Source organism: Bombina bombina, chromosome 6 (genome assembly GCF_027579735.1).
Source record: "Bombina bombina isolate aBomBom1 chromosome 6, aBomBom1.pri, whole genome shotgun sequence".
In the NCBI taxonomy this organism is placed as follows: domain Eukaryota; kingdom Metazoa; phylum Chordata; class Amphibia; order Anura; family Bombinatoridae; genus Bombina; species Bombina bombina.
In genome coordinates this window covers 1,096,648,304-1,096,662,659 of record NC_069504.1, presented here as the reverse complement: position 1 = coordinate 1,096,662,659, position 14,356 = coordinate 1,096,648,304, and the positions used below count along the sequence as shown (strand labels likewise).

At 38.3% G+C, this 14,356-nt stretch overlaps 1 long non-coding RNA gene across 2 annotated transcripts in view; it reads right to left on the bottom strand.

Annotated features, from left to right (window-relative positions):
• The window catches only part of LOC128664226 (uncharacterized), a 203,423-nt gene that overhangs the window by 49,600 nt on the left and 139,467 nt on the right, over positions 1–14,356 (bottom strand). Inside the window, exon 7 of one of the 2 annotated variants that reach the window (XR_008402935.1) lies at positions 13,737–13,943. The exons of the other annotated variant lie outside the window; for it this stretch is intronic. This is a non-coding gene — a long non-coding RNA (uncharacterized LOC128664226). Of the gene's footprint in view, positions 1–13,736; positions 13,944–14,356 lie in introns of those variants that run through there. 2 annotated transcript variants of the gene reach the window in all.

The following is a 14,356-nucleotide window of genomic DNA, read 5'->3' as shown; positions in this document are numbered from 1 at the left end:
ATGACGTCATTTAAAGGAACCGTCATTCGTCGTTCAGTCGTCGGCCAGGATGGATGTTCCGCGTCGGAGGTCTTCAGGATGCTGCCGCTCCGTTCCAGATGGATGTCGATAGAAGATGCCGTCTGGATGAAGACTTCAATCGGATGGAAGACCTCTTCTGCCCCGCTTGGATGAAGACTTCAATCGGATGGAAGACCTCTTCTGCCCCGCTTGGATGAAGACTTCTACCGGATCATGGACATCTTCAGCCCCCCGCTTGGGCTTGGATCAGGACATCGGAGGAGCTCTTCAGGACCGATCGGTGAACCTGGTATGGTGAAGACAAGGTAGGAAGATCTTCAGGGGCTTAGTGTTAGGTTTATTTAAGGGGGGTTTGGGTTAGATTAGGGGTATGTGGGTGGTGGGTTGTAATGTTGGGGGGGGGTATTGTATGTTTTTTTTACAGGCAAAAGAGCTGAACTTCTTGGGGCATGCCCCGCAAAGGGCCCTGTTCAGGGCTGGTAAGGTAAAAGAGCTTTTAACTTTAGTAATTTAGAATAGGGTAGGGCATTTTTTTATTTTGGGAGGCTTTGTTGTTTTATTAGGGGGCTTAGAGTAGGTGTAATTAGTTTAAAATTGTTGTAATATTTTTCTTATGTTTGTAGATATTTTTTTATTTTTTGTAACTTAGTTCTTTTTTATTTTTTGTACTTTAGTTAGTTTATTTCATTGTAGTTATTTGTAGGTATTGTATTTAATTAATGTATTGATAGTGTAGTGTTAGGTTTAATTGTAGGTAATTGTAGGTATTTTATTTAATTAATTTAATGATAGTATAGTGTTAGGTTTAATTGTAACTTAGGTTAGGATTTATTTTACAGGTAATTTTGTAATTATTTTAACTAGGTAACTATTAAATAGTTCTTAACTATTTAATAGCTATTGTACCTGGTTAAAATAATTACAAAGTTGCCTGTAAAATAAATATTAATCCTAAAATAGCTACAATGTAATTATAATTTATATTGTAGCTATATTAGGATTTATTTTACAGGTAAGTATTTAGCTTTAAATAGGAATAATTTATTTAATAAGAGTTAATTAAATTCGTTAGATTAAAATTATATTTAATTTAGGGGGGTGTTAGTGTTAGGGTTAGACTTAGCTTTAGGGGTTAATACATTTATTAGAATAGCGGTGAGCTCCGTTCGGCAGATTAGGGGTTAATAATTGAATTTAGGTGTCGGCGATGTTAGGGAGGGCAGATTAGGGGTTAATACTATTTATTATAGGGTTAGTGAGGCGGATTAGGGGTTAATAACTTTATTATAGTAGCGCTCAGGTCCGCTCGGCAGATTAGGGGTTAATAAGTGTAGGCAGGTGGAGGCGACGTTGTGGGGGGCAGATTAGGGGTTAATAAATATAATATAGGGGTCGGCGATGTTAGGGCAGCAGATTATGGGTATATAGGGATAATGTAAGTAGCGACGGTGTCCGGAGCGGTAGAATAGGGGTTAATAATAATATGCAGGGGTCAGCGATAGCGGGGGCGGCAGATTAGGGGTTAATAAGTGTAAGGTTAGGGGTGTTTAGACTCGGGGTACATGTTAGAGTGTTAGGTGCAGACGTTTACGCATAGCAAACAATGGGGCTGCGTTAGGAGCTGAACGCGGCTTTTTTGCAGGTGTTAGGTTTTTTTTTCAGCTCAAACAGCCCCATTGTTTCCTATGGGGGAATCGTGCACGAGCACGTTTTTGAGGCTGGTCGCTTGCGTAAGCAACTCTGGTATCGAGAGTTGAAGCTGCGTTAAAAATGCTCTACGCTCCTTTTTTGGAGCCTAACGCAGCCTGTATGTGGACTCTCAATACCAGAGTTATTTAAAAGGTGCGGCCAGAAAAAAGCCAGCGTTAGCTACGCGGGTCGTTACCGACAAAACTCTAAATCTAGCCGTAAGATAGCTACAATGTAATTATTAATTACATTGTAGCTATTTTAGGGTTTATTTTACAGGTAAGTATTTATTTTTAAATAGGAATAATTAATTTAATAAGAGTTATATTTATTTAGATTTATTTAATTAATATTTAAGATAGGGGGGGTGTTAGGGTTAGACTTAGGTTTAGGGGTTAATAATTTTATTAAAGGTTGCGGCGGTGTAGGGGGGCAGGATAGGGGTTGATAAATTTATTATAGTTTGCGGCGGTGTAGGGGGAGCAGATTAGGGGTTAATAAGTTTAATATAGGTGGCGGCGGGATCCAGGAGCGGCAGTTTAGGGGTTAAGCAATTTATTTAGTTGCGGTGGGGTCCGGGATCCGCAGGATAGGGGTTAATAAATTTAATATAGGTGGCGGCGGTATAGGGGGGGCAGGATAGGGGTTAATAGATATTATGTAGGTGGCGGCGGGGTCCAGGAGCGGCGGTTTAGGGGTTAATATATTTATTATAGTGGCGGTGGGGTCCGGGAGCGGTGGTTTAGGGGTTAATACATTTATTATAGTTGCGGCGGGGTCCGGGAGCGGGGGTTTAGGGGGTAATACATTTATTTAGTTGCGGCGGTGTAGGAGGGGGCAGATTAGGGGTGTTTAGACTTGGGTACATGTTAGGGTGTTAGGTGTACACACTTCCCATAGGAATCAATGGGATGTCGGGCAGCAGCGAACATGAACTTTCGCTATGGTCAGACTCCCATTGATTCCTATGGGATCCGCCATCTCCAGGGCGGCGGATTGAAAACCAGGTACGCTGGACCAGAAAAGTGCTGAGCATACCTGCTAGTTTTTTGATAACTACCAAAAGTAGTCAGATTGTGCTGAACTTGTGTTCGGAACATCTGGAGTGACGTAAGAATCGATCTGTGTCGGACTGAGTCCGGCGGATCGAAGCTTACGTCACTAAATTCTACTTTTGCCGGTGTGTAGGGCTTGATAACTTTGGTGAATCAGCCTCGCCACAAATACGTTACGGAATTCCAGCGTATTTGAGGTTGACGGCTTGATAACTATAGGCCCATGTGTTTAGTGCCTTTCATTGCCATTACAAACAAAAAAGTAAAGAGACATATTATTAAAAAAAATAAACTTTTATTTTTTTAGTTAGGCCTCATCTTGAGTATTGTGTACAGTTCTGGAGGCCATATCTTCAGAAGGATATTAACAAACTTGAATCTGTGCTAAGGAGGGCTAGCAAAATGGTACATGGTCTAAAAAATAAAACTTACCAGGATAGGCTCAATGACCTAAATATGTATAGTTTAGAGGAGAGAAGGGAAAGAGGTGATATGATAGCAACTTTCAAGTACATTAAAGGGCTTAGTAAAACAGAGGCTGTGGGTACATCTCTGGTTTTGTTTTAGAACAAAACCAGAGATGTATTTGGGAAAGAAATTAAAGGTTTCTTCCCTTGCTTGAACTGCAAAGCGTGCAAGAGAGGCATTAAAACGAAGGAAATTATCTCGCATAACACAAAGGTCAAGTACAGGATCAATGACCTGATAAGATGCACCAGCAAGGGAGTAATCTATCTGATATGGTGTAGCTGTGGGCTCCAATATATAGGACAAACATCCCGAGTCCTCAAAGATAGAATTAGGGAGCATTTACTAAAAATCAAACATAAAAACACAGAAACTGCACTGTACAGACACTTTACGAATCATCAGGGAAATAAGAAAGATTTCCACTATACAGGAATACAAATAGTGAAACCGAATTGGAGAGGAGGCAACTACGAAAAAAGTCTACTAACTGCCGAATCCAGATGGATTTTTGACATGGACAGTCTATACCCTAGGGGATTGAATAACAGGGAAGACCTCTCACACTTATTTAATCTTAAATGATAAATTGGTAAAACTGTAGTGACAAATTACACGAATCGTTACGAGATGACACATAGCCAACCAGCATGTATTTTCATACTAGCTCCTAAAGCTATCCGTCACCAGACACTTCAGCACCAACATAGGGCCAACAAAAATTAAGACTAAGTAGAAACCTCACTTTGGGAGTAATAGTACCTGTATAAGAAATAAATCTAGATATATCCATAGAATATTTATCTCCAGTTTTATTCCCAGTCTTACTCCTAACAATATTCGGATAACTAGTACCAATTAATACCCTCCATTTCAGCTTATGGGACTATAATAATTAGTGGACCAGACCATCCAGATAATATACCAACAGATAGATGAAAAGCAAGAATCAGGATCTCATTATTAACAACATTACTATTTTTAGAGACATTTTGAGAGTTTTAGATTTTAATATATCACCTGCACTAATTTCTAGTATTTTATTATTCTATTATTTTATTATTTTAATAAACATCCAAAGGGTCTCTTAATATATTAAAAATCCTACGACCAGCAATAGAGTTTTTACTATTTTATATAATTCATTTTTAAATATCAATTTTATACTAATTTCCAAGTTCATTTCTTCCCCTTTTTTCAAGTATTTATTTCTTAGTAGATTTTTCTATAATATGTTCGTTCCACGTTCCAGCAATAGAGTTTTTACTATTTTATATGATTCAATTTTAAATATCAATTTTACACTAATTTCCAAGTTCATTTCCATACCTTTTTAAAGTATTAACTTCTTAGTAGATTCTTCTATAGTATGTTCGTTCCATGTAGGAACGATCGTAAAAGGGATCCATAAAACAAACCAAACCCTTGGTACCCAAAATACTGAGAAATCTCCGCTAAATTATCTGTCACCTCTGTAAAACACAATACCGGAGGTATTGTCATGGCAACCGGCAATGTTTGTAAACACTGGGTAGACCGGAAGTGACGCAAGAGACAAGACGTCACTTCCGGTTTTACTTAGATACAAACATCCGGTTCAACGAGTGAAACCTTCCACATCTGATACTTCCGGTTTCACTAAACCACAAACATCCGGTTTTAACGAGGGGACAAAACAAACGAAATGTAAGCAACCAAGTAGAAAATACTAAACGGAATCCCAATATAAAGAGAATCAACAATAGAACACTTAGAATAAGGAAACAGAAAAAAGAGTTCATAGGAAAAAAGTAAGGGAAAGATAATACTTCCGGGTCAAGTTAGGCTAACGTTTTTTGGCGCCAAATACACGACCCCCTGATTGGTAGAACACACCTTAAATAGCCACCATAACTCACCAGAAAACAGTCTTGAAAAAGGCCTAACTGAGAGGCCGAAACGCGTTGACAGAATTTGGTGAGCAATATTTCATTACTTTCTTTTCTATTTGTAGCATTATTGCACTATGTTGTTTTGTTGTTTGCAGGTTTTATGAGGATAGAGTCTTATAATATAGACTGAACACCCTAGAAAACACTCCAACAACAAAGCATTCGCCAGAAAGGAAAGGAGGATTTTAAATCATCATTATTATCAACACATTTACTTTATACCATCAAATAACTATTGATAAAGGATTTGGAGCTACACCCATACCATACAAACTTTTTTCCACTAACTAATTTTTCACTATCATCACTTTTGGATCACTACACGTTTTTTGAAATTTTGAGTTAAATTTTCTACACTTTTTTCATATTTTATCCAATATATTTTCGATCTACATATTTCCGATTTTAAAACACCAATATATATTTTTTGTTCTTAACACAGAATTTTTGAATTTTTGTTTTTAACACAGAATTTTTTCTGGAACACTTTAAAGGAATCACTTTTATTTTTTATACCATCATTATTTTTTATACCATTATTGTTTTTTCACATTTTTCACGGAGGAGGATATTCCCACTAAGGAATTAGAGACACTGAATAAACTGGTGCAATACACCCAAACTACAGTTTAAGAAATTGAATAACAACAATTTCTTGTCAACCCAATATTTAAAGTAATTTTAAAACAAGTTTGTGATTTTTAGAATAAGTTTGTGTTTTAAAACAATTGTTATTTATCGATTAATATTGTACAATATTTTATAATATGTACATGGATCCATGTTTTTAACTGAATGTTTCTAATTATATGCTTAATTTTACTTTAATGTATTAAATTTGTCAAACTCTTATATTGCTTATATATTCATCTTTATACAACCTTGTGTTGTCTTTTACCAGAATATCTACACTTGATAGAAAAGCATATTTAATCTCTTAACCCACCTCCCAATAGCCTCTAGTTAGGCGCTTTCTGATATTCCACTACTGGTATTTTACATAGAATAGAAAATTCAAGAACAAGAGGTCATGTGCTCAAGTTGAAGGGTAGTAGATTCAGGAGTAATTTGAGGAAGCTTCTTTACAGAAAGAGTGATTGATTTATGGAATAAACTTCCTCAAGAGGTAGTAATGATAAACACTGTGGGGGACTTTAAAAATGCCTGCGACAAGCATAAGGCTATCCTACAAACTAGATAAGTTTATACTTTTAGGTAATATCTGGCAGACTTGCTGGGCCTATGGCTCTTATCTGCCGTCAATATCTATGTTTCACAAGAGTAAAGTCAAAATTAAACTTTCATGATTCAGATTGGGCATGTGATTTTAAACAACTTCTTTCTAATTTACTTTTATCATCATATTTGCTTTGTTTTCTTGGTATTCTTTGTTGAAATAAACCTAGACAGGCTCATATGCTAATGTATAAGCCCTTGGAGGCCACTTCTTATCTCAGTGCATTTTGACAGTTTTTCCCACTGAGACTCTAGTTCATTTGTGCCATATAGATAACATTGTGCTCACTCCTGTGGAATTATTTATGAGTCAGTACTGATTGGCTAAAATGCAAGTCTATCAAAAGAACTGAGATAAGGGGACAGTCTGCAGAGGCTTAGATACATGGTATTAATATAACAGTGTTGTTTATGCAAAACTGGGGAATGGGTAATAAAGGGATTATCTATCTTTTTCAACAATAAACATTTTCAAGTAGACTCCCTGTCCTGTTTTATTTCACAACATTTAATGAATGTGCCAAAGTGGGCAGATGTGCCACCCTTATAATAGCAGTTAGTGTAAAACCCACTGGGCTCAACAAACCCAAACTCTAGGGAGTCACTAGTACTGAATTAGAGACCCATGACACAATGGGTGCCCCCACATTCCCCTTGCTGGCCACCCCCAACCGCAGCTAAAATATAACTTGGTGAGTCTAGATTCTAGGTCCTCTGAAGTCCTTTCAGCTGTGAAATACAAAACCAACTTATATAATGTATGTGTGAGGTGTGTGTATGGTTTTAATAACAGATTATTTGCAGAAGTCACTAGTTAGAATTGATTAGTTGGGGAGGATTTCAAATGTACAGTGTTTTTACTTTGTTATGAAGCCTTAGAAATGGCCCACTTTGTTTGATTAAAGAAGAAATTGTTTTAACATTTTTGGATAAGTACATTGTTGGTTCATTTAGCTGGAAAACTGCTAATTCGCCGGCCGCAGCCATTCCTGGGACTTTTTTGGTTGATGTCTTTATACTTTATTAAAGTGAACAGCAACGTTTCGGGGCTACTGCCACTTTGTCAAGCTTGACAAAGGGGCAGTAGCCCCGAAACGTTGCTGTTCATTTTAATAAAAGTCCTTTCACTTCATTGAGTGCATCCTCATTTGCCTTTGGATACTTATTTTGGAGTCTATGGGATTGCACCTACCTTGATATCTATGGATCTTTGATGAGTTCAGGTGTGCTGGTCTTACCCTTGTGTCTTTATACTTTAACTTCTTTCTGCTACAATATTTCTTAGCTGTGTAGGTTTTAAACCAATAAGCCCTTATCTTGCAGATTCATATAATGTGCAAGTAGCCAAAAAGGTAGCCAAACAGCTAAGTTTTAACATTTTAAGAAGCATAAAAGATGTGCATACTGTTCATATGGCCATGAGAGCAGGTCATTTAAATACGCTACAAAGTAGATGTGCTGGGCAGAATTAGCCTCCATACACCTTAATAACACATAATCCGTATGTTTGAAAAGTAATTGCCTTTAAGAAAGGCTTAACATGGCTCTTGTGCTAATATTACAAAAAGAAACAACAGGATTACAAATAAATGATCAAACTGCAGAACTTTATTGATTTTTGATAACCTGGAAAGGAAAGAACAAAATCTTTCAAATAAAAGGAAATATTTTGAAGTCAAACAGAGCTGGGATAATACAGTTTTGATTACTAAGTGGTTGCACACAGCGTTCCCTGTATTTTGAGACATTACATACTTTGATACATAATTTTTTTAAATTTCAGACCCATGTTTGCTTGTACGTTTGGGGTGAAGATGTAATGCTGCCCATCAGGGAAGGCAGTAAGTTGTATAGTTATCTCCTGATTGGGGCAAAAATCACTACCCTGAAACCACACAACCTACTACCTCAACCCGCTAGAGCAGCCTTATCGGACACCACCCGCGCTGTGGTAGGGTTAAGGGGACAAAGTCATCATAAAAATGTTAAAGAAAAACAATATTTTCTGTGGCATACATACATTAAATTTAACGGCCGACTGATTTACTACTTGCCATGATTTATTACATTCAGTAAATGCTACAGTGAGACAAAGATATTTAGAACCCTATGAAAGCATACCTTACATTTATATGTACTTACTGAATCACCAACAAAAATAACACAACAATCGGAAGACTCCTCCTATGAATATGTGCCATCATTTTTCAAAAGAACCCTCTGGAGGTAAGAAGCGCAGACAGAGGGTACCCTGCAACCTAATCTAATATGACCCTGTGCCACTCAACAGGGTAATATATAGTAGTGTGTTTAATAGCCATAAATGTTTATGTGGCCCCTAAGGCTTCTAAAATCTTGATTGTTTAGCACAATGAGAGCACTAAAGGGAAAATACTCAAAGGGTATCAGTTTCAAAATTCCAGAAGGATTTTATCTACAAGGTTAAAACAGCAAACATAAAAGCTCTGGACATTTACCTGTGACTGAAGTGTACTCTCTGTCTGTGACAGATGTGTACTCTCTACCTGTGACTGATGTGTACTCTCTGCCTGTGACTGATGTGTACTCTCTGCCTGTGACTGATGTGTACTCTCTGCCTGTGACTGATGTGTACTCTCTGCCTGTGACTGATGTGTACTCTCTACCCGTGACTGATGTGTACTCTCTGCCTGTGACAGATGTGTACTCTCTGCCTGTGACTGATGTGTACTCTCTGCCTGTGACTGATGTGTACTCTCTGCCTGTGACTGATGTGTACTCTCTGCCTGTGACTGATGTGTACTCTCTGCCTGTGACTGATGTGCACTCTCTGCCTGTGACTGATGTGCACTCTCTGCCTGTGACTGATGTGTACTCTTTGCCTGTGACTGATGTGTACTCTCTGCCTGTGACTGATGTGTACTCTCTGCCTGTGACTGATGTGTACTCTCTGCCTGTGACTGATGTGCACTCTCTGCCTGTGACTGATGTGTACTCTTTACCTGTGACTGATGTGTACTCTCTGCCTGTGACTGATGTGTACTCTCTGCCTGTGACTGATGTGTACTCTCTGCCTGTGACTGATGTGTACTCTCTGCCTGTGACTGATGTGTACTCTCTGCCTGTGACTGATGTGTACTCTCTGCCTGTGAATGATGTGTACTCTCTGCCTGTGACAGATGTGTACTCTCTGCCTGTGACAGATGTGTACTCTCTACCTGTGACTGATGTGTACTCTCTGCCTGTGACTGATGTGTACTCTCTGCCTGTGACAGATGTGTACTCTCTGCCTGTGACAGATGTGTACTCTCTGCCTGTGACTGATGTGTACTCTCTGCCTGTGACTGATGTGTACTCTCTGCCTGTGACTGATGTGTACTCTCTGCCTGTGACTGATGTGTACTCTCTGCCTGTGACTGATGTGTACTCTCTACCTGTGACTGATGTGTACTCTCTGCCTGAGACTGATGTGTACTCTCTGCCTGTGACTGATGTGTACTCTCTGCCTGTGACTGATGTGTACTCTCTGCCTGAGACTGATGTGTACTCTCTGCCTGTGACTGATGTGTACTCTCTGCCTGTGACTGATGTGTACTCTCTGCCTGTGACTGATGTGTACTCTCTGCCTGTGACTGATGTGTACTCTCTGCCTGTGACTGATGTGTACTCTCTGTCTGTGACTGATGTGTACTCTCTGTCTGTGACTGATGTGTACTCTCTGCCTGTGACTGATGTGTACTCTCTGCCTGTGACTGATGTGTACTCTCTGCCTGTGACAGATGTGTACTCTCTGCCTGTGACAGATGTGTACTCTCTGCCTGTGACAGATGTGTACTCTCTGCCTGTGACTGATGTGTACTCTTTACATGTGACTGATGTGTACTCTCTGCCTGTGACTGATGTGTACTATCTGCCTGTGACTGATGTGTACTCTCTGCCTGTGACTGATGTGTACTCTCTACCTGTGACTGATGTGTACTCTCTGCCTGTGACTGATGTGTACTCTCTGCCTGTGACTGATGTGTACTCTCTGCCTGTGACTGATGTGTACTCTCTGCCTGTGACTGATGTGTACTCTCTGCCTGTGACTGATGTGTACTCTCTGCCTGTGACTGATGTGTACTCTCTGCCTGTGACTCATGTGTACTCTCTGCCTGTGACTCATGTGTACTCTCTGCCTGTGACTCATGTGTACTCTCTGCCTGTGACTCATGTGTACTCTCTGCCTGTGACTCATGTGTACTCTCTGCCTGTGACTGATGTGTACTCTCTGCCTGTGACTGATGTGTACTCTCTGCCTGTGACTGATGTGTACTCTCTACCTGTGACTGATGTGTACTCTCTGTCTGTGACTAATGTGCTGTGACTAATGTGTACTCTCTGTCTGTGACTGATGTGTACTCTCTACCTGTGACTGATGTGTACTCTCTGCCTGTGACTGATGTGTACTTTCTGCCTGTGACTGATGTGTACTTTCTGCCTGTGACTGATGTGTACTCTTTAACTGTGACTGATGACTTAAAGGGACATGAAATGCAAAATGTTTCTTTCATGATTCAGATAGAACATATAATTTAAAACAATTTTCAAAATTACTTCTTTTTTAAATTTGCTTTATTCTCTTGGATTCCTTTGTTGAAGGAGAAGCAATGCACTGCTGGGAGCTATCGGAAAACATCTGGTGAGCCTATAAGATCCAAACGTGTGTAGCCAGCAATCAGCTGCAGCATTGCTGCTCCTGAGCATATGTACATATGATTTTCAATAAAGGATATTGAAAGAACAAAGTAAATTTGAGAATACAAGTACAATCATTAAAGGTTGAGTTTCGACTTTACTATCCCTTTAAGTACTTGTGTGTTCTCTTGGTGTAATTACAACTTTTGCATCTCCCACGTGTAAAAACCTTTTAAATCCACTAACTTTGGTAAGTAGAGAAGAAGCAAGGACATTTTTAAGATTTTCTCCCTTTCTAAATACAACTTTTGAGTTCTTGGAAATTATGTTTTTTTTAAGGTAACATCTTCCTTTAAAATGTCAATTTTTTAATGACATTTTTAATTTGTCCATGATTGTTATTTAAAATAGTAGGAAATGACGATTCTTAGTATCTTGTTCAGGTTTAAGACACCACCTCTATCTAAATCTCTTACTGCTGATCAATCTATTTCCACTGTACTGGCATCATGGTCCTTTTCACAGAATCTCCCCTGTATCATAATCAAATAATAGATCACAATTTTGTTGATCCTGAACAATTGATCTCTCTGAATTGCCTTTAACCAACCTGAAGAACGGAGAGTCGATATGCAGGAACACATTTATATATAAAATGGAGATTTCTATTTATTATGATACAGATCTTCTATGGAAACAGTTGAAGCGCTCTTAAGAGAGACAATATAATCGCTGAAACTCGAGCTACGTTTCTGTTATGTTTGCTGTATTTAACCTTGTGGAATAAATCCTTCTGGAATTGTACAGCTGACTCCCTGTGATATTGTAAATTGCAGTTTCTGTGTTAAAATATTGAGTGATCTGCAGCCCCAGTGTTAGGAAGTTTTCCATCTCAACTAGAAGAGCATTGAAGTCTGAACAAAGAATGAGACACATTATATTTAACTTAAAGGGACAGTACACTGTAAAATAGTTTTTCCATTAATGTATTTTAAATGACTTGTTATACCAACTGCAGAGTATAAAATATTGGAGAAATTGCATTTTTATGCTTATTTGTGTATATGAAGTAGCTGATTTTGTGCTTTGAAACCACAGCCTATTACAATGGGTTGAACTTAAAGGTGATATCAGATCTCATTATGTTCTAAGTTTGTGTTAACAGACTTGCTTCCTTATATTTTATTTGGCTGGAACACCAAAGCTCAAGACATAGAGAGAACAATGGAAAATAATCATTTTATTACTTAACTATCCTGCATCCCACTGAGAGTGTAATCTCTTCTGCTGGCTGTGTATACTTAGGCTATTCAATAGCCTATACTGCAGTATTAATTTGTTCAATGTAGGTGGCGATACCACAGGCTAAATCAGCTATTTCAAATGCTGAAATAGGAGTAAAGGAGCTACTTGTAACCAATTTAATACACTCTAGCAGGTTAAAAGGATCATTGGGAATAATTTAAAGGGGAGAATTTTTTTGGGTGAACTGTCCCTTTAATTTAAGAGACTTGGGGCAAAAGATGTGGCATAGTAAGGTGACATTTGCTGCTCTGCTTAGCCTTTTTGCAGGGGTTAAACACATAGCTACATGCAAGTAATGTCGCTATGACACATTAGAGCATTTTCTTTTTGCACTCATACGTCTATGGAAGTCATTTAAACACACTGTGATTATGGCAGAAAATGTTTTCACTGCAAATGCTGTACACGTAAGAGGATTGTGGGTTTGAGGGAGGCAGGGCATTGCCCTGCTGTTGAATTCCTGCCATACTGATTGAACATTTCCTACATTATTACTACACATAACCTTGCTTGTGGCTAAAGCCTTCATGCTTCCAGGTGTAATAAAACTGCATACGTTTTGGCACAGAAGCCCTCACATAAATTACTATTACTGTACATTTAGCAACGCTGCAAAGGAAGTGGCTTAAATGAACACAAAAACCAACAACGGAACAAAGCTGAAAAAATAAAGTAGCAGAATGGAACCGCACCAGTGACAGACATGAGTTCACCAGCTCAGACGCCAGCGGTTGTTTTTCATGCAGGAGCTTTTTTATATTCCTCGGTCTCCAACGGTGAAATCACAGCCACTTCAGGAAAGACAGTAGATTGTATAGTTATCTGAAACTCAGGGTTTAACCCTAAAACTAAACAACCTACTACCTCACCCCAAAGGACAGTTACTGAAGTCTCACGAGTGTTGCTTCTGACGGGGCCCATAGGCAGCTGCATTACTGCAGAATACAGAGGTTGTTATGTAAAATAAACAATTAGACAAACAACATCAGTAAAAGAAGCACAGACTGACTGCCGCTAGTTTGTCACTAGACAAGCATGTGCATCTCTATGACACTTACCAAATTTGTATTTTCTCTGGCTTAAAGGGACATAAAACTCAAAACAGAATCCCCAATAAAATGCTTGATTTTGTGTACTAAAAACCTTTGCAGTGTACTTCCATTACTTATTTTGCCTCTAACATTTTTAAGTTACTGCAAGAAATGGAAGTGTATACTCAATACTTCAGAAGCCTTACCTGCCACATTCTACACAGTGATTGTTTTTGGCAGTATCTCATTTATATATGTCACTAATTGGTTAAAACAGTTAAGATAACACAGTAGGCTTTTAAAGGGTATATCCCTGGGCAACAAAACAATGCTAATAAATATAGTTTATAGTTAATATCTGCATGCAGATATTTTGTAACATAGTGTTTATTTGAGACTTATTACTATATATTAATAAAATAGTTTTATGTCCCTTTAATGATATAATATAAATTATAGTGCCATATAACGCTGCCAGTGGTGAACACAGCTTGGGTGTCAAGACTCGTTGGTGTCATGGCAGAAGCATCCATCTTTTACAGGAAATAGGTCTGTAACATATAAGAATTAAACATAATTAAATATTTAAATATAACAACAGATAAAAATCTTAGAAATAATTAAGAATTTTCATGAGGGATGTCTTGTATTTGGTAAAAATTTGTGACAGAAACTAGTATACACACCGGTATATATATATACAGGGAGTGCAGAATTAGTAGGCAAATTAGTATTTTGACCACATCATCCTCTTTATGCATGTTGTCTTACTCCAAGCTGTATAGGCTCGAAAGCCTACTACCAATTAAGCATATTAGGTGATGTGCATCTCTGTAATGAGAAGGGGTGTGGTCTAATGACATCAACACCCTATATCAGGTGTGCATAATTATTAGGCAACTTCCTTTCCTTTGGCAAAATGGGTCAAAAGAAGGACTTGACAGGCTCAGAAAAGTCAAAAATA